Source organism: Elgaria multicarinata, chromosome 5, assembly GCF_023053635.1.
Source record: "Elgaria multicarinata webbii isolate HBS135686 ecotype San Diego chromosome 5, rElgMul1.1.pri, whole genome shotgun sequence".
Taxonomy (NCBI): Eukaryota; Metazoa; Chordata; class Lepidosauria; order Squamata; family Anguidae; genus Elgaria; species Elgaria multicarinata.
Window position 1 is genome coordinate 96332369 of NC_086175.1, and position 26304 is coordinate 96358672.

At 43.2% G+C, this 26304-nt stretch overlaps 1 protein-coding gene across 5 annotated transcripts in view; it reads right to left on the reverse strand.

Moving 5' to 3' along the window:
- The window catches only part of BBX (BBX high mobility group box domain containing), a 149787-nt gene that overhangs the window by 83573 nt on the left and 39910 nt on the right, over nucleotides 1-26304 (reverse strand). Inside the window, exon 3 of one of the 5 annotated variants that reach the window (XM_063126852.1) lies at nucleotides 20163-20259. The exons of the other annotated variants lie outside the window; for them this stretch is intronic. The gene's annotated coding sequence lies outside the window, so the exon portion shown is untranslated. The remainder of the gene's footprint in view (nucleotides 1-20162; nucleotides 20260-26304) is intronic. 5 annotated transcript variants of the gene reach the window in all.

A 26304-nucleotide genomic window follows, 5' to 3' on the forward strand; every position in this document is an offset into this window, starting at 1 on the left:
AGTGTAGGCACCATGTGAAGTTGCACTTCTTATACATTGAAACTCACCCTTTCACCATAGTGTGTGTTTTATGTCCCTCCACAATGAAACTATCATAGTAGTATGTGTAAAAAACCCTGCTGAAATTCCCAGATTAATGACACAATTAGTTTCAGAGGTTTTTGTTCAATTGTTCAAAGAAGAAGGGAGGCACTTCTGACTGAAAAGCACAAAAAGTTTAAAACACAATTTGGCATTGCTAGAAAGCCTTCCCAATTCAAGAATTGTGAAAGAACTGCACAAATTATGAACGAAAAACAAGACTGTTTAGAAAAGCTCCAAAACATCTCCAAAGAGGCTTGATGAAAAACTACAAAAAAAACTAATACTAAAACATTTCTTCTTCCTTCTCTCCTAGCATATGCTCAGTAAGATGCCCTATTACAGCAGCCACAGTCGTGGCTGCTGTATGTTAAGGCCCGTCAGTAATCTGAGCATTCTACCATTATAATTTATTAGCGGGGGGGGAAGGGGAATTTAGGGTCCTAAAATGAAAAATATTTCAGGAATCTTTCTGAAACGCGGGTACTGCCAGAAAGAAATGCTGGCTTTACATTCCCTGCGCGTTTCAGGGAGATTCCTGAAATATTGAGGTCTGGGTGGGAGTTTAAAGCAGAAAAAGGGAGAGAAAGTCTGTCCGTCACAATCTGCTTTGTTTTTCTCGGAGGTGGCGACTTTTTTTTTGCGCACTCGTAGCGCAAAAGGGGAAGCCTCCCGGCGTAATCCATAAACAGGATTAAATTCCCCTATCTATCCGATTGATGGAATGGCCTTTCTTTTTTCGAAAGACCGTTCCATCAATTTTTAATTAATTTTTAAAATCCCCATGTTTCTCAATGGGGAATCTGATAAGCTCACGCATGCGCGTGAGCTTCAGAATCCCCAGAGAGAGGAGGGAGAAGCAGGGAGAGCGCGGCCGGCGCTCATCCCCGTCGGGCCAGGTAAGTGGGGTGAGGGGGCTTCTCGGGAACCAGGCGTGGCGGCGGGGGAAGCCGGGGGGGGGAAGTCGCCCCCCACACCCCGGCTTCACCTTGTCCGTCGGCGGCTGGCCCAGGTTTCAATCAATTGAGCGCCCGGTTCCACCCGAAAACAAGGCCGCAATTGCGGCCTTGCTTTCGGGTGGAACCGGGCGCTCAATTGATTGAAACCTGGGCCTGTCTCCGAAGGTTTCAATTGAGCCCCCGGCTTCGGATGGAGCCGGGCGCTCAATTGAAACCCGGGGCCTGCCGTGGGGGGAGTTTGCCTGGCCTCCGCTGCTGCCTACTGCGGCAGCAGCGGAGACCTGGACCGTGGGGGTTGGGGATTTCCCAGGGCCTCGCCGCCGCCGCTGCAGCAGCAACTACTGCGACGGCAGGCCGGGGCCCAGGGAACGCACAGGGCCGCGCTGGGGTGGGGAGATCTCTGGGCCCCGGCCTGCCGGTGCCGTAGGAACTACGACGATGGCAGGCCGGGACCCAGGGACCAGGCCGAGGCGCGCTGGGGGGGGGGAGGGGGCCCTAGCCGGGGTGGGTGGGGGGGAGAGGAGGGTCTTACCTTCTTCCTCGTTCCAGGCACGGCGGGAAATGGAGTCCTTACAGTAATAGGAAGTGTCGCAATAGCCGTTTGCGACACTTCCTGTTGTGGGGACGCCATTTCCCACGAAGCCTGGATGAAGAAGGAGGTAAGCACCTCCTCTCCTCTCCTTACCCCACCCTGGCGGAGGGGGGGAGTGAGAGGAGAGGGGCCCTCGCGTCGCTAGGGTGGGGGGGCGGGGGGAGCTTCCGCTGGTGTGTGTGTGTGTGTGTGTGTGTGTGTGTGATTGATTCCCTGGTCTCCGCTGCTGCCAATCGCGGCAGCGGCCGGAGGCTAGGGAATCAATCAATCAATCATACACACACACACACACCAGCGGCGCTTCCCGGCTACAAGCCCGGGTTTCAAGTGAGCGCCCGGCTTCACCCGAAAGCAAGCCGGGCGCTCACTTGAAACCCGGAGAGGAGAGCAGGGGCTTAGCTTACCTTCTTCCTCGTGGTTGGCCTGGCGGGAAATGTACTTCCCTGCCGGAAGTGACGTCACTTCTTTTTCCAGCAGGGAAGTACATTTCCCGCCAGACCAACCACGAGGAAGAAGGTAAGCTAAGCCCCTCCTCTCTCCCGGCGCGGCGTGTGTGGGGGGGGTGGGGGGCGGCGGCCCCTCCTCTCCCCCGGCGCGGCGTGGGGGTGGGGGGCGGCCCCCCTCGTCTCCCGGCGCGGCGGGGGGGTGGGGGGTGGGGGGCGGCCCCTCCTCTCCCGGCGCGGCGGGGGGGTGGGGGGCGGCCCCTCCTCTCTCCCGGAGCGGCGTGGGGGTGGGGGGCGGCCCCTCCTCTCCTGGCGCGGCGTGTGTGGGGGGGGTGGGGGGCGGCGGCCCCTCCTCTCCCCCGGCGCGGCGTGGGGGTGGGGGGCGGCCCCCCTCGTCTCCCGGCGCGGCGGGGGGGTGGGGGGTGGGGGCGGCCCCTCCTCTCGCGGCGGGGGGGGTGGGGGCCGGCCCCTCCTCTCTCCCGGCGCGGCGTGTGTGGGGGGGGTGGGGGGCGGCGGCCCCTCCTCTCCCCCGGCGCGGCGTGGGGGTGGGGGGCGGCCCCCCTCGTCTCCCGGCGCGGCGGGGGGGTGGGGGGTGGGGGGCGGCCCCTCCTCTCCCGGCGCGGCGTGGGGGTGGGGGGCGGCCCCTTCTCTCTCCCAGCGTGGCGTGGGGGTGGGGGGCGGCCCCTCCTCTCCCGGCGTGGGGGTGGGGGGCGGCCCCTCCTCTCTCGCGGCGTGGGGGTGGAGGGCGGCCCCTCCTCTCCCGGCGCGGCGTGGAGGTGGGGGGCAGCCCCTCCTCTCTCCCGGCGCGGCGTGGGGTTGGGGGGCGGCGGCGGAGGCAGTGGCGGCGGGGCTGGAGAAGGCCCCAAAGCCCACCGGCTATTGGGCAGTATAGAAATGCAATAAATAAATAAATAAATAAATAAGCCTCTAATTTTAGTGGAGCAAAACAGCCATCCCCCTGGTTTTGACAGTTTGGGAAACACTAGGTTGGATAATATCTCAACACTCTCTGCAACAGTACAAGATCTGGGTTGTTTTCTCTAAGATTGGGTATAGAATCGGCATTGTCTTGATTTAGTGTGCTTTAAAGGTGTTTGTATTTCTTATTTTACATTTACAAAAGGCTGATATGGGAGGCAGAACTTTAGAGTTCTGACAGGCTCTGACTGAAACATAGAGCACATCCACTGCCCCATTGACATTGGAACCACCAGCTTCCACTGATGGAATGTAGGCGGGCAGAAGGTGAGCAGGCAGCTAGTTGGACACTGTGTGAACAGAATTCTGGGTCTAGATAGGCCTCTGGCATGACTAGATTCAGCATGGCTCTTCTTACATTCTTAGGAGTATTGGAGATGTGTGTACCACTGGAATGGGGTTGGATTTCAGAAGGCATTGTACTGACAGAGCTTGCAGGAGGCCTGAGTAGGGCTGGATACATGGGCAAAAGCAGTAGTGCAGCTTGGTAATTTTAAACCCAGGTCTTAATTGTTTGATGTGGGCTGCCTTAAGATGGCACGTATATATATATTCAGTTGTGAAGTGCACAAGATTTTTCTTTCACCCCTCCAACTGCCATTCCATGCTTTACAACCGATTCTACATTCTGAGCTTGTGCATTTTTGCATTTTAAACTCAGTTAAGCCCTAGCACCATCAGGACTGCAGGAATAAAATGGGAGTTTGCTTCTGCTGCCTTTGTCACCTGCTGCTCCATGAGTGGACATTTGGGGGTGAGGCTGGGCAGTGGAGCCCTGGACCATGGCTCCAAGGTCCAGCCCTAGCTGCACTGTTGGACAAATGACAGGGAGGTTTGGGAAAGAGGTATAAAGCTGTGCTGGGCAGGGACTTGGAAGCCAAAATCTGGCCCCTTTGCCCAGGGAAAGATTTGGGTGTTACATACGTACAAGTGGGACCTGCAAAAATCTGTTGCAGAATGGAGTGTTCCTGTTCAGTGTTCCAGCCATAGGTTACTCCATTCCATTCTCCTCCAGCCCACTCCAGTTTTCTGTTTACCCCCAAAACAGAAAGTGGCTGAGAGATTAATATTTTGTGCAGTGTCGTTCTCAATGGGCATCAAACCTAGGGTGACCATATGAAAAGGAGGACAGGGCTCTTGTATCTTTAATAGTTGCATAGAAAAGGGAATTTCAGCAGGTGTCATTTGTATGCATGTAGCACCTGGTGAAATTCTCTCTTCATCACAACATTTAAAGTCGCAGGAGCCTTGCCTCTTTTGTATCTAGTCAAGATGGCAGGGTTCCTGCAGCTTTAACTGTTGTGACGAAGAGGGAATTTCACCAGGTTCTCCATATATATAAATGACACCTGCTGAAATTCCCTTTTCTAGGCAACTGTTAAAAATGCAGGAGCCCTGTCTTCCTTTTCATGTGGCTAGGGAGACCATATGCAAAAGAGTACAGGCCTCCTGTATTTTTAATAGTTGCATAGAAAAGGGAACTTCAGCAGGTGTCATTTGTATGCATATAGCACCTGGTGAAATTCTCTCTTCATCACAACGTTTAAAGTCACAGGAGCCTTGCCTCTTTTGTATCTGGTCAAGATGGCAGGGTTCCTGCAGCTTTAACTGTTGTGACGAAGAGAGAATTTCACCAGGTTCACCATATATACAAATGACACCTGCTGAAATCCCCTTTTCTAAGCAACTGTTAAAAATGCAGGAGCCCTGTTTTCCTTTCCATGTGGCTAGGGAGACCATATGCAAAAGAGTACAGGGCTCCTGTATCTTTAATAGTTGCATAGAAAAGGGAATTTCAGCAGAGGGGAACCTGGTGAAGTTCCCTCTTCATCACACCAGTTAAAGGTGCAGGAGAAAAATATATATTTTTATTTAATTAACATTAAAGAATGCACAATGGTGCATTGTGCATTCTTTAATGTTAATTAAGTAAAAAATATAATTTTTTTACAGTTATATTTATAATATAAATTTCAGCAGATATCATTTGTATATATGGAGAACCTGGTGAAATTTCCTCTTCATCACAACAGTGAAAGCTGCAGGAGCCTTGCCCTCTTTTAAATGGAGTCACTCTAGTACAGCTCCTGCAGCTTTCACTGCTGTGGTGAAGAGGGAATTTCACCAGGTGCTGCATGAATACAAGTGACACCTGCTGAAATTCCCTTTTCTATGCAACTGTAAAAGATGCAGGAGCCCTGTACTCCTTTGCATATGGTCACATGGTGGGGCTGGTGACTCCGATGTCAGTGGGTCTATGAATCCGTGGGTATATGCATAGGATTGTAGGATTTTATGTCTAACCTTGCATAGGATTGTAGGATTTATGTACCCACAGATTCATAGCCCCACCGACATTAGAGTCACCAGCCCCCTGTCCCTGTGACCATATGAAAAGGAGCACAGGGCTCCTGTATCTTTAACAGTTGCATAGAAAAGAGAATTTCAGCAGGTTCTCCATATATACAAACGTACACACACACACACAATCTAGACTGCACAACCAGTTTTCCTTCTGTCCACATTGCTATATTTGTATGACTTTGGACATCCTGGCATGCATGTAAAAAAAACAAGAGAAACAACTTAAATCTAACTCAAGAGATCTCTGCCTAAGCTCAGAGTAACTAGGATCTGCCTAAGACATTTTGGTACCCGAAGCAGAACATCCAAATTGTAGACTTCTTCTTTCTGTTGTGCAGACTTTATACTGTTAGTTTTACCCTACCCTGTGCCTGCTTACCCTACCCTGTACCTGTTTGCATTCTCTTCCCCTCCTTATTGTTTTACTATGATTTTATTAGATTGTAAGCCTATGCGGCAGGGTCTTGCTATTTACTGTTTTACTCTGTACAGCACCATGTACATTGATGGTGCTATATAAATTATTATTATTATTATTATTATTATTATTATTATTATTATTATTAATTATTTATATAGCACCATCAGTGTACATGGTGCTGTACAGAGTAAAACAGTAAATAGCAAGACCCTGCCGCATAGGCTTACAATCTAATAAAATCATAGTAAAACAATAAGGAGGGGAAGAGAATGCAAACAGGTACAGGGTAGGGTAAGCAGGCACAGGGTAGGGTAAAACTAACAGTAGAAAGTAACAGTAGAAGTCTGCACAACATCAAGTTTTAAAAGCTTTAGGAAAAAGAAAAGTTTTTAGTTGAGCTTTAAAAGCTGCGGTTGAACTTGTAGTTCTCAAATGTTCTGGAAGAGCGTTCCAGGCGTAAGGGGCAGCAGAAGAGAATGGACAAAGCCGAGCAAGGGAAGTAGAGGCCCTTGGGCAGGCGAGAAACATGGCATCAGAGGAGCGAAGAGCACGAGCGGGGCAATAGTGTGAGATGAGAGAGGAGAGATAGGAAGGAGCTAGACCGTGAAAAGCTTTGAAGGTTAACAGGAGAAGTTTATATTGGATTCTGTAGTGAATTGGAAGCCAATGAATAAATAATAATAATAATAATAATAATAATAATAATGCTGCTAATTAATACGATGCACAACTAACCAGAACATTGTCCTGCAAAGAACCCACTGAAAGGAATATGAGGAGCTGTGCAACAGCACTGGGAGGGCCCTTGTGCAGCTTTCATTCATCCAATGGGGCGTGCACAAGAAAATGTCCTTGTTGATTGTGCCCCGTGGGTCAGAACCGTTGTTCACTTTAAGCCTGCAGGTAGGGACCGTCTGGAGAGGAATGAACAAATATGAATGCACAAAGCGAGAACCCAACATAGGGAGCGAAGTGTACATCCTGAAAGACCATGTGCTATTTTCCTCATCCGTCCACGTCCATTTTTCCTCTTGTGTCGTGTCTTTTTAAGATTTTTAAGCCTGCAGGTAGGGACCATCTGGAGAGGAATGAACAAATATGAATGCACAAAGCAAGAACCCAACATAGGGAGCAAAGTGTACATCCTGAAAGACCATGTGCTATTTTCCTCATCCGTCCACGTCCATTTTTCCTCTTGTGTCGTGTCTTTTTAAGACTTTTAAGCCTGCAGGTAGGGACCGTCTGGAGAGGAATGAACAAATATGAATGCACAAAGCAAGAACCCAACATAGGGAGCAAAGTGTACATCCTGAAAGACCATGTGCTATTTTCCTCATCCGTCCACGTCCATTTTTCCTCTTGTGTCGTGTCTTTTTAAGATTTTTAAGCCTGCAGGTAGGGACCGTCTGGAGAGGAATGAACAAATATGAATGCACAAAGCAAGAACCCAACATAGGGAGCAAAGTGTACATCCTGAAAGACCATGTGCTATTTTCCTCATCCGTCCACGTCCATTTTTCCTCTTGTGTCGTGTCTTTTTAAGATTTTTAAGCCTGCAGGTAGGGACCGTCTGGAGAGGAATGAACAAATATGAATGCTCAAGGCGAGAACCCAACATAGGGAGCATAGTGTACATCCTGAAAGACCGTGTGCTATTTTCCTCATCCGTCCACGTCCATTCTTCCTTGTGTGTCGTGTCTTTTTAAGATTTTTAAGCCTGCAGGTAGGAACTGCCTTAGTAACTTGGGATACTGGGAAACTTCTCTTTCTTAGTCTGAACGGACTTTTCCCAGTGTTTTTTAAAACTATATCCCCACCAAATGCACAAACACAACCTGAAACCATATACAAAGCAAATAAATAACAGTCAGATCGGAAACACAGCACTGCTACTCACCCTAACCTTGGTTAACAGCTGAATAGATGTGGTGCATGGGGATGAGGTCCCCTAGGGCATGTGGACGTGCCCAGTGCACTCCTTGGAGGGTCATCAGAGCCCTCCAAAGAGTAACCAGTGGGGAGACTGGAGAAGCTAATGCCTGTTATGAGTTGAAGTAACAGGTAGCTTCTTAATTACCTCCGCCGCCTGGGCTTGTCCACTTCCCTCTTACTGGTAAAAGACAGACTTAGCCTTTAAAAAAAAATTCTTGTTGTTGTTTATTCAGCAGCACTGCTGCTTTTAATTCCACCCCGCCTTTGTTTATTTATTTATTTATTCCATTTTACACCCCATAGCCCAAGCTCTCCTGGCTTTTCCTCTTCAGTGAAGTCAGGCAGGCTTTCATTGTGGTTCAACTCGTTGTTGTTGTTGTTGTTGTTGTTGTTGTTGCTATTAATTATTAATTAGTACTGCTAATATTAACATTATTATTTTGTTATTGTTTAATAATGGCTGTGATCACAATGCAGTCAATCAACTCTGAAGCAAAAATCACAAAGCTTTACTCTTATCCTCCTAACCTCCTAGTTATGGGATGCAAAAGAAAAGGCATCTCTCTGTGCTGCTCCCACCTCACAGGGATGGTTTGCATTACTGGCATTCTTAGCTCACTTCCTTGTGCCCCCAGAAATGTCTACTCCATGCCTGCCCTCCCGCCTCCACCTGTGTGCTGTTGTTTTGGGGTATCTGCCAGGACTGACTCCCCCCATAGATCTGTGGCAGAACTTTGCCTGCCTCTCTGCCTGCCTGTCCTCCTCCTCTGTGCCTGCTTCGCAGGGATGGTTTTTGTGTGTCTTGCTTTGTCTCAGGGGACAAGTCCTTCCTGCACTCACTTAGAATTTTTGAAGTTCCAAATTAATTTTACAAGTGTGAAAGAAGATTCATAGGTTTATCTATTCCCCAATTCATGGCATGTTGGGATTTCCTTTGAAATGGCCCCATTGAGCTGTCTGCAGCTTTAAAACCCGGAGATACTGAGGTGTCCAACTTTCAAAAATTACCCAAAAATCACGGGAGGCCTGGATTGCCTTGAGCCTTGGCATACATGTGTATACATGCATCAGTTGTCATGGTGCCTAACTTGACGTTTCTGACGTGAAAATTGACAGAGTTCTAGCATTGGACTTGATTTGGGGTGAGTTTAAAAACTTCCACCCCTCCTTTGTTTATTTGGAATTAAAAGCAGCAGTGTTGCTGAATAAACAACAAGAAGAATTTTTTTAAAAAGGCTATGTCTGTCTTTTACCAGTAAGAGGAAAGTTGATGTGCCCAGGGGGAGGGGGATATGCCAATTTTTGACTGCCCCTAAGTAAGTACCAGTCTTAAGAAGCTACCTGTCACTTCAACTCATGATAGGCATTAGTCTCCACTGGTTACTCTTTGGAGGGCTCTGATGACCCTCCAAGTACAGGAGAGTGAGGGCACTGGGCACGTCCACATGCCCTAGGGGACCTCATCCCCATGCACCACATCTATTCAGCTGTTAACCAAGGTTAGGGTGGGTAGCAGTGCTGTGTTTCTGATCTGACTGTTATTTATTTGCTTTGTATATGGTTTCAGGTTGTGTTTGTGCATTTGGTGGGGATACAGTTTTAAAAAACACTGGGAAAAGTCCGTTCAGACTAAGAAAGAGAAGTTTCCCAGTATCCCAAGTTACTAAGACAGTTCCTACCTGCAGGCTTAAAAATCTTAAAAAGACACGACACAAGAGGAAAAATGGACGTGGACGGATGAGGAAAATAGCACATGGTCTTTCAGGATGTACACTTTGCTCCCTATGTTGGGTTCTTGCTTTGTGCATTCATATTTGTTCATTCCTCTCCAGACGGTCCCTACCTGCAGGCTTAAAAATCTTAAAAAGACACGACAAAAGAGGAAAAATGGACGTGGACGGATGAGGAAAATAGCACATGGTCTTTCAGGATGTACACTTCGCTCCCTATGTTGGGTTCTCGCTTTGTGCATTCATATTTGTTCATTCCTCTCCAGACGGTCCCTACCTGCAGGCTTAAAGTGAACAACGGTTCTGACCCACGGGGCACAATCAACAAGGACATTTTCTTGTGCACGCCCCATTGAATGAATGAAAGCCGCACAAGGGCCCTCCCAGTGCTGTTGCACAGCTCCTCATATTCCTTTCAATGGGTTCTTTGCAGGACAATGTTCTGGTTAGTTGTGCATCGTATTAATTAGCAGAAAGAAGAAGTCTACAATTTGGATGTTCTGCTTCGGGTACCAAAATGTCTTAGGCAGATCCTAGTTACTCTGAGCTTAGGCAGAGATCTCTTGAGTTAGATTTAAGTTGTTTCTCTTGTTTTTTTTACATGCATGCCAGGATGTCCAAAGTCATACAAATATAGCAATGTGGACAGAAGGAAAACTGGTTGTGCAGTCTAGATTGTGTGTGTGTGTGTGTGTGTGTACATTTGTATATATGGAGAACCTGGTGAAATTCCCTCTTCGTCACAACAGTTAAAGCTGCAGGAACCCTGCCATCTTGACCAGATACAAAAGAGGCAAGGCTCCTGCGACTTTAAATGTTGTGATGAAGAGAGAATTTCACCAGGTGCTACATGCATACAAATGACACCTGCTAAAATTCCCTTTTTTATGCAACTATTAAAGATGCAGGAGCCCTGTACTCTTTTGCATATAGTCACCCTAGCCACATGGAAAGGAGTACAGGGCTCCTGTATGTTTAATAGTTGCCTAGAAAAGGGAATTTCAGCAGGTGTCATTTGTATATATGGAGAACCTGGTGAAATCTCCTCTTCATCACAACAGTGCAAGCTGCAAAAGCCCTGACCTCTTTTGTATCTGATTACTCTAGTATAGCTCCTGCACCTTGCACTGTTCTGATGAAAAGGGAATTTCACCAGGTGTCATTTGTATATATGGAGAACCTGGTGAAATCTCCTTTTCATCACAACAGTGAAAGCTGCAGGAGCTATACTACAGTAACTGCATTTAAAAGAGGGAAGGGCTTGTTATCCTTTACAAAAAGCCATGAAATTCAATGAACAAAAAACCTACGGTTTATAAAACAACGTTAAGGCCGTACACTTTCCCACCAAGCACCAAAAAGCGGGGAAATTGGGAGTTAAGGCTCGCCAGCCTTAACGCCACATCCTCCCTAAGGAGGCAGAAAGTACCAGTGAAATTCTCATTCTGCCAAAGCAGATAAACCATGAGGACAGGATGGAGAATAGGATATGCAGAGGTGACTGTGGGGTTGTGGAAAACTGATGACGAACAACTTAGAGCCACCTACTTCTTTTTTTGTTTAGAGCAGCCCTTCCCCAACCTGGTGCCCTCCAAAGGTGTTGGACTGCGTCGACGGAGCAGGTAAGAAACCCCACCCCCTCCTGCCTGGCCCTGCTGCCAGGTAAGCCCCAACCCACTTACGTGTTCCATTGTCACTGGGCCCGGGCTTGAACTGAGCACCCTGGTCCATCAGGAAGCTCAATTCAAGCCTGGGCCTGGGGACGACGGAGCAGGTAAGCAACCCCCTCCCGCCTGGGCCCTTACCTGGATCCGCTGTCGCTGCTGTGCAAACTGCGGCACCTGCTCCAGGCAAGCCCCCACCCCAGCCCACCCCACTTACCTGCTCTGTCGTTGCTGGGCCCCAGCTTGAATCGAGTGCCCTGGTCCACCCGGAAGCAAGTCCGCACCTGCAGCCTTGCTTCTGGGTGGACTCGGGGGCTCGATTCAAGCACGGGTCAGGCCATGACGGAGAAGGCAAGTGGTGGGGTGCGGGGGGGGCTTGCCTGGAGCTGCCACCGCAACAGTTTGTGCAGTGGTGGCTCCAGGTAAGGGGCCAGGCAGGAGGGGGGTTGGCTGGAGCTGCTGCACTTTGTGCAGCGGTGGCAGCAGGTCCAGGTAAGGGGCCAGGTGTGTGTGGGGGGGTGTTCTTACCTGCTCTGTCGTCACCTGGCCCAGGCTTGAATTGAGCCCCTGGGTCCACCCAGAAGCAAGGCTGCAAGTGTGGCCTTGCTTCCGGGTGCACTAGGGCGTTCAGTTCAAGCCCGGGCCCAACGACGACAGAGCAGGTAAGTGGGGTGGGCTGGGGTGGGGCCTTGCCTGGAGGCGCCGCCCTACGTTCCCCATCCTGCTGTCCCAGCATTCCTGACCATTGGACATACTCACTTGCAATGATGGATCGTCGCAGTCCAACACCTTTGGAGGGCACCAGGTTGGGGAAGGGCTGCTCTAAACAAAAAAAGAAGTAGGTGGCTCTAAGTTGTTCGTCATCAGTTTTCCACAACCCCACAGTCACCTCTGCATATCCTATTCTCCATCCTGTCCTCATGGTTTATCTGCTTTGGCAGAATGAGAATTTCACTGGTACTTTCTGCCTCCTTAGGGAGGATGTGGCGTTAAGGCTGGCGAGCCTTAACTCCCAATTTCCCCGCTTTTTGGTGCTTGGTGGGAAAGTGTACGGCCTTAACGTTGTTTTATAAACCGTAGGTTTTTTGTTCATTGAATATAATTTATAAACTACAGCAAAATGAATAATAGTGATATATTCTAAACAGTATGGCGATTGAATTAACAACAATATCTATATGTGCCATGGTCACATGTACAGAGATAATGTGAACAAAGGCTGCTTAAATATCATAGAATAGCAGAGTTGGAAGGGGCCTACAAGGCCATCGAGTCCAACCCCCTGCTCACCACCCTAAAGCATCCCTGACAGATGGTTGTCCAGCTGCCTCTTGAAGGCCTCTAGTGTGGGAGAGCCCACAACCTCCCTAGGTAACCGATTCCATTGTCGTACTGCTCTAACAGTCAGGAAGTTTTTCCTGATGTCCAGCCGGAATCTGGCTTCCTTTAACTTGAGCCCGTTATTCCGTGTCCTGCACTCTGGGAGGATCGAGAAGAGATCCTGGCCCTCCTCTGTGTGACAACCTTTTAAGTATTTGAAGAGTGCTATCATGTCTCCCCTCAATCTTCTCTTCTCCAGGCTAAACATGCCCAGTTCTTTCAGTCTCTCTTCATAGGGCTTTGTTTCCAGAGCCCTGATCATCCTGGTTGCCCTCCTCTGAACACACTCCAGCTTGTCTGTGTCCTTGAATTGTGAAGCCCAGAACTGGATGCAATACTCTAGATGAGGCCTAACCAGGGCCGAATAGAGAGGAACTAGTACCTCACGTGATTTGGAAGCTATACTTCTATTAATGCAGCCCAAAATAGCATTTGCCTTTCTTGCAGCCATATTGCACTGTTGGCTCATATTCAGCTTGCAGTCTACAACAATTCCAAGATCCTTCTCGTTAGTAGTATTGCTGAGCCAAGTATCCCCCATCTTGTAACTGTGCATTTGGCTTCTATTTCCTAAATGTAGAACTTGGCATTTATCCCTATTAAATTTCATTCTGTTGTTTTCAGCCCAGCACTCCAGCCTATCAAGATCACTTTGAAGTTTGTTTCTGTCTTCCAGGGTATTAGCTATCCCACCCAATTTTGTGTCATCTGCAAATTTGATAAGCGTTCCCTGCACCTCCTCGTCCAAATCATTAATAAAAATGTTGAAGAGCACTGGGCCCAGGACTGATCCCTGCGGCACCCCACTCGTTGCCTCTCCCCAGTTTGAGAAGGTTCCATTGATAAGTATTCTTTGAGTCCGATTCTGTAGCCAACTGTGAATCCACCTAATAGTTGTTCCATCTAGCCCACTTTTGTTAATCAGAATATCATGGGGCACTTTGTCAAAAGCTTTGCTGAAGTCAAGATATATGACGTCCACAGCATTCCCACAGTCCACAAGGGAGGTTACCTTATCAAAAAATGAGATCAAATTAGTCTGACAGGACTTGTTCTTGACAAATCCATGTTGGCTTCTAGTGATCACCGCATTGATTTCAAGGTGTTTACAGATTGACTTCTTTATAATCTGCTCCAGAATTTTCCCAGGGATGGATGTCAGACTGACTGGTCTGTAGTTCCCAGGTTCCTCCTTTTTGCCCTTTTTGAAGATAGGGACAACGTTAGCCTTCCTCCTGCATATAATTAAATTGGAATTTAATTATATGCAGGTTTGCAGTCATAGAGTTAGATCCAGACTTAGTCATACTTTGACTAGGCTCACTGAAACAATGGGACTTAAATTAGCCATGGCTAACTTAAGCCCTATTACTTTCAATGGGTCTACTTTAAATATATGTCTGGATCCAACCTATTGTAATTTTGCATTAATAAGAAAAGAAAACCCGAAACAACGAAGTCCTGGTTTCAGGGATTCTCTCGTCACCAAATAATTTACAACTTCAAATCAATCTGCTACGGTTATAAAGGCTTAACAGAAAATTTAACCCACTTGCAGTAGTCACAGTAATTCCTGCCCTCTGATCAGCAAAAGCAAGGTTTGTCCCAAATTTCCTCTGCAGGAAATAAATGTTGGTAAGAAGCTGTCCCATTGAGGAAACATTGTGACACAGATATAGATAGATAGATAGATAGATAGATAGATAGATAGATAGATAGATAGATAGATAGGCTAGCATCAGAAGGTCTTTTCTCCATCATGATTATCTTGAAAACTAAAAGAGAAATGGAACAATTATGAAATTGGTTTATGGTACTCCTTTAAGCTAGATACTCCTGAACTGTAGTTGAGAATAAGCCAGATCAGAAAAGTTAGTGGTTTCTAAATACTACTGCAGTCCCCAAGAATAACAGGGGAAGAAAAGTAAGAGCTACTGAAGAACTAATTCTAAGCAGAATTCAATTAAAGAAAAAAAAATACCCTCCTGACTTTCCATAAAACTAAAAAAAAAGGGGGAAAAAAGCCTGCTTTTGTAAGAAACAACAGAATCTCTCAGATCAGACAATGGAAATACGCAACCAAGTCTAAGTCATCATTCTCCATCAGCAAGAAATGAGTAATCTGTGTTAGTTTAATCTCTGCTGGTTGAATAGAAATAGTTACTAAATACAAATAAGCAATCACTGCAAATATATATATATATATATATATATATATATATATATATATATATATAAATTAGAATACGCCATGTTCTTATCTCTGGAGAAGGAATGTTATTTCTTGGTTAAAATACTCTTTTTTCCCTTCTGATCTTGTCAAATATTCTTGGAATATTTTAACTAGGGCACAAAGATTTAATTCTACCACATACCCAGCTGGTATGTCAGCATTATTATTAATTATGTGTACAGCACCATCAGTACATAACGATTTACAGAGTAAAATAAGCACATGCCAAAAAAGGGGGGGAGGAAGGAAGGAAGGAAGGAAGGAATATTATCCATGGAGATAATAATCTAAATTCTGAAAGTGACTAACTCTTGATGGAAGAAAGAAGAGTGAAGCAAATGGCGCAAGCAACAGAGAGGAGGGGAATGAATTGGAATAATAAAAGCAACGATGTATGAAGGCCAAAGGCTGCTTTCCTAAAGCGGCATTATCCTCCGTGTATATCCATTTGTCAATCTGGTTGAGCCCTGCAAAATCACTCTTTGATTTGATCTGTGTGATAAACCACACACAGGAGAATCTGCAGACTCGGATGCTGCTTACAGTCTTGGATAGCTAGTATAGTGTTTTTATCCAGCTACATACAGCCTTGAGAGCTAGCGTGAGACGCACTTGTGCTCCAGCCAAAATGTTCAGTAAAGGCAAGTCATACAGTCAAAGCTGCCTGCCTGAATAGAGACCCTCAGAAAAATGGTGACATCACATTTTACCAGTCTCATCCCTTTTTGCCAGGACGAAATCTGAATGATGTTCTCCAGTTCTGCAGTTATCAACAGAAGGGAACATGAGACCTCTAGTGGCTAAACATAGTATTGGTACCCACATATTTTCCCACCTGATCTTGTTGAATTTCAAAAATAGCAGGGCCTATGAAACCTCTTATCATAATAAATCACCTAGTGTCAAAAGGTGATACAGCATTATTTTCTCTGCAGGCTAACGGAGATGCTCTTCTGAAATACACTGTAGTTATACGATATAAAAGTGGCGATGTATATATGGCAGTTAGATATCATTTGCTTTTTTAAAACTTCATTTTTTAATTTTATTTTTGCTGCGTTATTTATTTATTTATTGCATTTCTATACCGCCCAATAGCCGAAGCTATTATAAGTAATAAACTGGTCTTGCTCATCTGTCTCGGCACACAGCAGTAGTGCGTAAATACAGCCATGTATGATCACAGGAAAAAACATGCACACTTCCAAATAGAGCAAGGTGACCTAAAACATTTGGAACATGGCTCTATAAGCAGGACTCTCTCCATACAGCTGTATTTACCCTCAATAAAACATAGTTGCCTTACAACTAAAGTGGATTTTTAAAGTGGATTGACAGTACCTAGGTTACAAACATTTTAAAAAAAATCAATGAGAGTAGATGTGCAGAGAAATCTGGCTCAATATTGAAGTTTGAAAACAAGTAATTAACAACACAATCCTACATGTGTCTACTTAAAAGTAAGTTAACGGAGTTCACTTCTAGGTAAGTGGGTATAGGATTGCAGACTTGCACTTTAACTCTTTTCTACTTCAACTGACCTACTCTGAAATTTAAGCCCTTATTTATCATCTTTAAATGATAAAGAAAAAAAGCATATATTAAGTCATTTAACCATAATGATTGCATTATTATTAGAACTGGCCAACATTTCAAATGTAGTTTTGAACAAATACTCAACTGATCCTGCCCAAGCAGCTGTATGTGTTTTGTTTTGTTTTAGATTCACAATGGAAGCAACCCACAAGGAACCTCTGCCCAATTTTGCTGTACTGCAGTTTGCATTTGCTTTACTAGATTATCATGCAGATCAACTTCCTTATCGTCTGGACTCATTGTCTACCAATCAGGTTGTGCGAACAGAATGGGATGGATCCAGACTTCTTGCAACTGGGCTGGTGGAAAAGGTCTCCCCCCCCCCCCGGCTCCCCACAGCAGCCTCTCAAGTCCTCTCAAAATGCTATACAGAGGGCCAGGATGTTTGTGTGCTGAATGGGGTACACTGTGGTACAGGAACCTGAGGTGGAAAGAGAGGCCCCTCAGAAATGGGTGCAGACACCTTTGGTGAATGGAGCTCCCACTCATGAAAGGTGCCTCTGCCTCGTTTGGGGGGATCTCCCTGCAACACCACTTACCCAATTGAGCAGGATCTCCTCACCCTCTGTATTGCGTTTTTGGGAGATGGAGGCTCTGCTGTGGGGCAAGGAAGTTGGTTTCCGCCAGGCTTGTTTCATGCACTTGGGGCTGGATCTAACCCAATATTTCAAAGCAAATAGCATTGGCAAAGTATATTAGGGGAAGTTTTTACAATCCTAGAAAAACAAGTTAGTTCACACTCCCTGTTTTAAAAATGTTCTACCAGGATATACAATACTTGGAATTACAGTGAATTACAGTTTTAGTTATATAGTCAAATTGAAATTACATAAAACAGATTTCAGAGCATCCAGCTTGTAGTACGCCAAATGCTAATCATATTGCACTAGCAAAACTGACCACTAGTGCAATGGGAAGCTAGCATTTGCTAGCACAATCCAGAAAACGCCAAAACTGGCATTTCCGTAATGGAATCAGTAAGCAGAGCTCCCTTTCGCAAGCTCGGCTGCCTTGTCCCATTCTGGAAGTGGTAGTTTTGGCTTATTTCCTTTTGCACTAGCAGCGCTAGCTTTCTCTTGTGCTGGTGGTAATTTCCTGTTAATGCTATCGCACTATTGGATACTGTCCCATGCTTTTATATGCGTTTAGAGCAAGTAAAAAGCTGGCAGATAATGAAAATGTGCAGTTTTATACCGAAACATCGGTAAGAGTGTTAGACCAGGAGTGAAAGGACCTGTGTTCAAATGTCCACTTAGCCAATAAATTCACTGGGTGACTTTGGGGCAATCACCATCTCTCAGCCTTGCCTATCTACCTAACTGGATTGTTGAGGAAAAAATGGAGAGGGCAAGCATTATGTATGCCAACTTAGGCTTCTGGGAGGAAGGCAGGATATATGTTTAATATATACATCTTTTAATTACACAGTTTGGTTTTGGTTTTTCTAACAAATTATATAATATTTTACGAATTAAATCTTATGATAGTACTATTTGAAGTATAATCTTCCACTGCCATAATTTCTGCTGTGGCACTTAACCCTCTCCAGCAATACTTGCGAGGTGTCCACAGCTACATTTTGCTTTGCCTAAGTTCTTGGTGAAACTTCATTAGCTGTTGGATCTGCATTTTTGTTTTTAATCATTTTTATTTACGTTTATATTGTAATAAGTTGTTTTATTATTTTTGTTAGCCACCTTGGAGGCCTGGATGGAAAGGCAGAATATGAATACTTTAAATAAATGAATCTGTGATGCTGCCTTCAGAATCTTCCTCTATTCTATGCATATGTCTAATCGTCAGTGGTTCTAGTGTTTCCACTGTGTTTTGATACTATTTATTCTAAAGTCTCTGTTCCTTCTCACTTTACTTTATTTCTTTATTTGATGCACCATTTCCCAACATTGAGTCCCCATAAATTGTTGGACTCCAACCCTCATCATTCCCAGCCAGCATGGCTAAAGCTGGGGAATGATGGGAATTATAGTCCAACATCATCTGGGAAAGGCTGAAAGGATGCTTCTCACGTACCAATTTAGAAACATTAATATACATACCATCAGACCCTTAAGGCAAATATATGCATAAATTCCCGTTTTCCCCTTTAAAATACACACGAGCAGTGAGAAACAAAGGATTGGGCTCTACTTTTGTGTATTTAAAAAGACAAATCAGCAATGTATACTAAACAAGGGAAGAGCAGCAATTTATATACAATTTACTTGAAAGGCTCTGAATGTGTTTCATACCTACTGTATATGATGTACAATTTCGATGAATCACATGATCAGTTATTATTGCATGGGTGTGGAGCATCAACCATGCAGAGGCTGTTTCCAGCACCATTCATATCCTTAATGCCCAGTAGTTCTAATCTTCCTCTAATCTCTCCACTGCATTTTAGTATAACTTGTATCAAATATGGCATGTAAAAAAGCCTATCTTTTGGATGTGAATTCCTCAATAATTTAACAAATAGCTACAAAAGCACTTTACCAGATTCTGCAATATATTATTAAATATGGTGCCCCACATCCTTGGAACTTCCTCCACATGGAAACACATTTGGATCTGTTATTTCTTGTTTTTAGGAAAACTCCAGACCATTCTATTCCTGTCTGCTCTCGATTAATTAATTGGCTGTGTTTGACAAATTTTAACTGTTGCTGGTTTAAAATTAAATTAATATTTTTAAATTAATGGTTACATTATAATTTGTGTAAGCTGCCTTGTAGAAGGCAGTATGCCCTGAAAGACAGGGTATAAATCTTTGAACAAATAAACAAAGAAGACCATTTAATGTTAAATTTCAAAATTATGCAATATAAACTTTTTAAAAAAACAACAACCCTAAAACACTAACAGAGCAATCCTGTACATGTCTACTCAGAGAAGTACATTCCACTAAATTGAATGGGCCTTATTCCCATGTAGATAGGTAGAGCATGACAGCCTAAGTCACACATTTTTGCAGGACAATACAAAGTGCAGGTTGTAAACTTTGACGGAGGTGAAAATGGTAGCTAGCAGTTGGAGTAATCAACAATTAGTAAAGAGATAAGAGGAAGGGAGGAGGAAATTAAGTTAATGTTTTGTTTCATCCACATGATCAGCACTATATTGATTAATGCTGGAACTCTAACCATACAATCTACTCATTGAGGACAATTGTTAAAATTACAGACGAAAAGTTACTTGGCACTTCAATTCTAAATATACTTACCTAGGGGTAGGCCCCATGAATATTTACTCAGAGATAGGTTCTGTTGATTTCAATCAGAGTGTTAAGGATGTGCCTAATTCTCTCCCAGAAGCACACAAATGTGGCACTGCTCACCACAAAGAACAACTTTGTTGTAATGAGGAAATCAGTGCATGTACTATATAACTTTCCCCAACCTGGTGACTTTCAGATGTGTTGGGAATTGTAGCCCAACACATCTGGAGGTCACCAGGTTGGGGAAGGTTGATGTACCAGAAACTTCCACTTACAGCAAGTTACTGGACTGGGACAATTGGCACCATACACATTTTAGATACTAGAAATAATGAATGATGAATTATCTTGCATCCCAATCCTAGCAGCCAAATAACTGAGTTAGTGTCTTACAATACCATTTACCATTTTTATCTATTATTTTATAAGTGAAATTTTATAATATTGCTTTCCAAATTGTTATATTTTGCTAAAGTCTGTAACAATGGGAATAGTTTGTATACAACAGTTTTCTAGTGCTAAGAACATCTGCTTATGCATAGCTTTCAATGAAATAAATATGAATTACTTACAGGTATATGGATTTGGGGTCACAATCATTATCCTCTCTTCTACTGTAGCATCCTCTCACCTTCAGTCTCCTTCTTCCAAACATTATAGTTCACTACCCTGGAAAGTTCTCACTGTTAATATCTGTCCTTTGTAAAAAAATATAAAATTTAACCTAATAATTTCAAATTGGGATTTTTAAAAATAAGTATTGGCCCAGTCCTTTAAAACTAGTTGGGTAATCAGAGAACACTATTAAGAGTTTGGAACCCAAATCCTTTAGCCCTTCTCAAGTATGAAGCAGAAATAGAAACACCCACATTTTAGGTTTTTCTCCACATTATGCATATATTAAAGCATCCCACTCAGATATAACATGCAGTTTCAGACTTTCAAAATAGTACTAAATAGCAATACTAATCTATTGCAGCACCTTCCAGCCAAAGTTAAGGACTTTTAAACTTTAACTGATTCAATGGGAGAATTTTAATAGCTCTCTTACTGTAATTAACTAGACATTACTTGGTTGAATTGAGCCCATTTGCTTATTATCTGCAAGAATTTAACATCAATAAATTATACACCGTGTTTTAATTTCTGTGTGCCAACGTTCTGCAGTTGAAATTATTAACTTCACCAAAAACTTTTTAAAGCTGTAGTACTTTGTAGAAAAGGGAAATTCTTCACCAAGTAAGGATGCAGAATATTGCAGTTGTTAGATTTATTACCTTGAATAGAGGGAATAAATCACATAATTTTAAACAGCTACTTCACAATAAGGTGAACACCCTTCATTGTATTAAAATCATATTAACTAGCAGCGCAATCTGAACCCCCAGATCTGTTGGCTCCAGGGGTTAAGATAGGATGAAGGTGCCCCTCCAGAGCTCTGCTGGCAGGGGACACGTTCGCCCCACAAGCCTTGGTTATGCCTGCAGACAGCTCTATAGGCATAGATGGTGTTGCTGCTGACGGTAAGTCCCAAACTGGGGTGTTTGGTGCAGGGCAGGGGCAATCTAAAGCCCCTCTGTTCCCAAAAGAGGTCCTTGGGATGGCTAAGACAAGCTAGAGCTCCCCCACTCCCACCCACCCCATATAGGGTGAGAGGATTCTGAAAAATAAAGTTCTGCCAGGCTAAAAAATCACGCATGCACACACACACATGGCCTCCTGCAACTTGCTGCCCTGTCCAGTGTGAGCTTGTAAGACTTTGGAAGCGGCAGATAATCCACCACTTCACTCCCACAGGATTGCTTTTTTCATTAGTTTCCATTTCAGCATTAGCTTCAGGTTAGTGATCTCCAGTTTACCAATTGCACACCTCTTTTTCTTAGCAGCTTCTCTACTCCCATACTTTTCCTTGTTTGCTCTCATCTACACTTCATACTGTAAAAAATATGTTTACTAAATATTAGTAATAGTAATGACAACAATAATAATGAAAATAATAACAAACACTGATTCATCACATTTCAAGTGTTCAAAGCACTATATATTCATTAATCCCTACTACTATAAGTAACACAGGATAGTGTTATTGTCTCCATGCTGCAGATTGGGAGCTGACACTGAAAGAATAGTGTCTTGACCAGTGAATTTATGACAGTACTGAAATTTGAACCAGAAATTCCCTGGCTCTGCTCTTTACATTACTCATATAATAAGTTTCAGTATAAATTTATACATGCCTACTCAGAAGTAAACCCAACTGAACTCAATAAGACTTACTCCTAGGTAAGTGTGTTCACACTCCTAGGTAAGTGTGTTCAGGACTGCAGCCTAACTTCGTCAATCCAAATGGTGACAATCCAAAACTGTTTGCAAGCACATTCTGCCAATAACAAAGCTTTCTCCTCTATAACCAGTAACAACTGAACAAAAGCATCCCCCTTAGTCCATCACAAAACTGCTTTTAAGAATTTGTCTTCTGTTTAAGAAGCTTTCAACACAATGCAGTATTTGATGTGTTGTGCTATTTGCGGAAACAAAAAGGGAAAGCCCTACACATGAGGATTTCCTAAAATGTTAGGTTTACTAAGTTACAGCTAATTAGCAATGGAAAGTGTGCACTTAACAATGGTGAGTATCAGATTAAATCCAAAGCTAAATGCTAGCACTGGAATGGTAATACATTTCAACAGAGCAGCGTTGATGCTGAATATACCATCTTGATGGTATAAAGTCACTAACAACAGACTTCCTACACTTACATCACAATGCTGTGCATGTTTATTCAGAAGTCCTATTGTGTTCAGCGGGGTTTATTCCCAGGTTAGTGGATATAACATTGTAGGTTTACACATATAGCCATCTCTGAGTAAATACTTAAGACATACGGCTGCATTCAATATTTTTTCTATCAGTCTTTCAGATTCAACCCATGTAGAAATGTTTTGGTGCAAAGCTCTATAGCTCAGATTGTAACTTTGTGGCAAATGTGGTAATTAGGATATTTCTTTCAAAATTATTACATTGTAACACTATCCCCAGCCTGTTGTATTAGTTTCCCCAAAAGAGAGAGAAAATCCAAAATTAAAACATGATTGCTAGAGCTATGGGAAATTCTTTCAGAGGTGAAGTATTAGCTTCTGACTTCGGCTTTCATGAAATACAGGAAAAGTGATCTCTGCAATACACAGAAGAATGGGGTGGAGCAAGAAGGAACTTAGTAGAGGAAGAATGAAGCAGGAACAAGACTTGGCACTTGTAGTCTATGCTTAGCTGCACAATCAAAGAACACTGCATTACTGGCATACCACTAGTACTGCTAACTTAAAACAATAATAACCCACTCGCTCTTTCATGTGGCAGTGAATTTTTCGTGCTCATGAACATGTTGAATAGAGATTGCTGGACAGTCAGCCTAACCCTAGAAGGGTCCCACTGAAGGAACTCTCATTATACTGAAAAGGACTTGTGCCCCAGATATGTAGCTTTTCCTTGAGGCTAGAGAAGGTTGATAACTGTTTCAGACACTTAAAGTGGTACAGAAGAAGTATCATTGCCTTTGGCAGACAGGTTTAACAAAGTTCCACAGTTCCAAATCCTGTTTAAACAAAGGCGACAAGTAGGAGAAAAGAAATGACTATTACCAATCGTATGCACAATGTCCGTTTTGTGCCATCTTCAGCTCTCTGAAATATCAATTTATTCCTCCAACCTAAATACTATAAGGGGAGACCCACACTCTTGGTTTGGAAAGAGTAATAAATAGATGTTTATTCATTACATTGATACCCTGCCCTTTCTTCAAGGAGCTCAGAGGCACATTGTTGCATACAACTATTCAAGAGGAAAAGCAACTTGCCCAAGGCCAACCAGTAAACTCCATAGCTAGCGATATATAAGAACTTTGTTTCTGTTTGCAAATCATGCAAACATGTCCTGTTCGCAATTTGAACGCAAGCAGCATTTTTTCGAGACATGTTTGCATTTAAAAAAGTGTATGTTTTTTATGTTGATGTTTGATTTTTTTTTGTAACATTTGTTTGTTTTGTTTGTGTTTTGAAAATAATAAAACATTTAAACAGGGGGAGTGTAGTTTGAAATGTGCATTTTCCTAAAAATACATTTTCATACTTTAGTCAACAGAGGGAGAAGTGTGCACTTTTGAAAAGTACACACAGAAATGCATAGTTTTCATTTTGAAATTCCCACTTTCCCCATTCAAACGAGCTGAAAAACAGGTTGAAAGCCAAAATGGGAGTGTGCACAAACAAGCTGCGAAGTGATTTTCAGAGTATTTAGTCGAGTTCTTCCATCCCTATCCAATGCTAAGCATTGTATCAGCTACTATTAGCAACTGAACTTCAAGGTACATTTTCCACTAAGGCATTTTACAACAGTAACAGGTAAGGTGGCCATGCAGAGTGCACTTCTGGCTCTGTTTTTGCAAACACTGATGCTGTGGGCATGAGTCCAGCAGGGTCTGAAAGTGCCTATCACACATATGATGTAATACTATTGGAATGCATCAGATACTCAAGAAAGTTTGGGCTGTCTTACCCTGCAAAATTCTTTGTTAATCCAAGTACAAGTCTATCTAAGACATTCCAGTTTTCAGCCTCAGACATTACTTGGCATCCCTCAAATTAACAATACCATTTGGAATTAATTATTTTCATATCTCCCAAAGGTACACTGGTTTTTGGTCTTCAAAAATACAAAAATATTACTTTTTGTAACAAAACAACTTAAGAGTAACTTCTATAAAGATGACACTGGCCAAACATTGCTTTAAAACAACAAACAACAACAGGATTTTGTGGGGTTATTTGGTGATTTTTAAAAAAGAAAGAAGAATTATTAGCAATGTGGTGTACCCTCATTTAACCACATAAAATTATGGGAAGTAGGGACAGGACGCATCATACAAAACATTAATATAATCAGATGTTTAGATGAACAGAAGTGTATTTGCACAGGGATTTTCTTGACAATGTAAATGGAATATAGCTAATAAAATAATCAGTTGTTTTGGATCAACATAGTTGAGATAATAGAAGGCCTGCTGCATTATACAAAAAGGTGCTTTTTGGGACATATAGCTGAGAAGTGCTTAGAAATGTCTTTTACCAAACACGTCTCAGGTATATGTCTCACAGAGGTGCGAAGTGATTTTCAGAGTATTTAGTCGAGTTCTTCCATCCCTATCCAATGCTAAGCACAAAAAGGCATTTTTCTGGGCTTTTTCTGGGCTTTCTCCTAAATACGAGACAATAAATTATAAGTTGTAATCCACTAACCATTTAGAGAAAATGCTTGGATATAATCGTAAACTAACAGAAGACTTGTAAACAAAAAATGTCCTGATTTAGCTGATTTGTGGAACAAAAAGCACTGTGGATCCAATGTATGTTTACTTCCTAAGTTCCACTAAATTCCATGGAGCTATTGTATTGTTTTCATTGTAATTTTTTAAAACTGTTTTTAACTCTGTATTTTGTACATACGCAGGTTATAAATGGAATAAATAAATAAGTGTGCATAGGACTGCTGCCTAAATAAGTTAAAATAATTTTGATTTCTAAGTGTAGTAAAATGGATATGCAGTTTTGAAAGAGGAGCACCATTTTAAAGGATTTGTGTAATTCTATTACATCAGAAGGCAACGTAGATGAAATAATCTATTACTGGCGGTACCAAAGGAAGGAATAAATTCCTAGAGCAGAAAGCTGAGCAGGAAGGCAGCATGTTTCTTTTTGACTTGGTATTTCCAAGACACCTGTTCAGTATGGAAAAATCATTTTTGAAATCAAAAAGATCACCCTGGTACCACAGTGGTTTGAGCTCTACTCTTTACGTCATCTTTCTTACGAAGTTTGGCCAGTGCCTTCCTGGACAACTGCATACCATAAAGGTCAGAGGTCACCTAGTGGAAAAACAGACCATTGTATTCCAAGCCTTGATACCTCAAGGCAAACGCAAGAAATCCCATGAAACTTTGAAGCTACAAACAGTTCCCTCATTGAACAAACAATCCAGTTTCCTTAGCAGACACAAGTAATTGTCCAACATCACTAACACCAAGTACACAAACCTGCCATATGGATTCGCACGATATATGGTTCTTCATAATTTATTTCTGCTGGCCTACAAGTTTGTTAAATTTATTTTTATATTTGATACATATAGGTCCAGTTCACATGTCGGGAGTACCCATGAGCTTGTTTAAATTCCCACCACCAGCTCGCACTAAGTAAACAACTCAAGGATGCTCCTCCCTGGGTTAACATGACTCCTGAACCCAGAGCTGTGAGTTCCTCAGGGAGAGACAATCCAGAGTTGTTATCCATGATTTGTTTTTGGTTTACCACTCTTAACTGTCTTTACTCCAACAACCCACAATTTGAAGTTCAAGCATTATGCAAAACAACCCAGGAAATTGAGTACTGCGATGTGTCATAGGAATGTGGGTAGTCTAGGAGAAGGGAAGAGAAACTTTTGGGGATATACTTTTTCTTTTTCCAGTAGCTCAGATCTGATAGGTGAACATGGGGAATGGGTCATCAGACCAACACTGGTAGCAAAACACATAATCTTGCAAAACTGGAAATCCAAAACCACCCTCAGCATTCACACTTGGCTGTGAAACAATATTCTACATTAAAATTACAAAAAAGGAAGAATACAAATAATTTGGCACAATTTCCTTGAACTATGTGT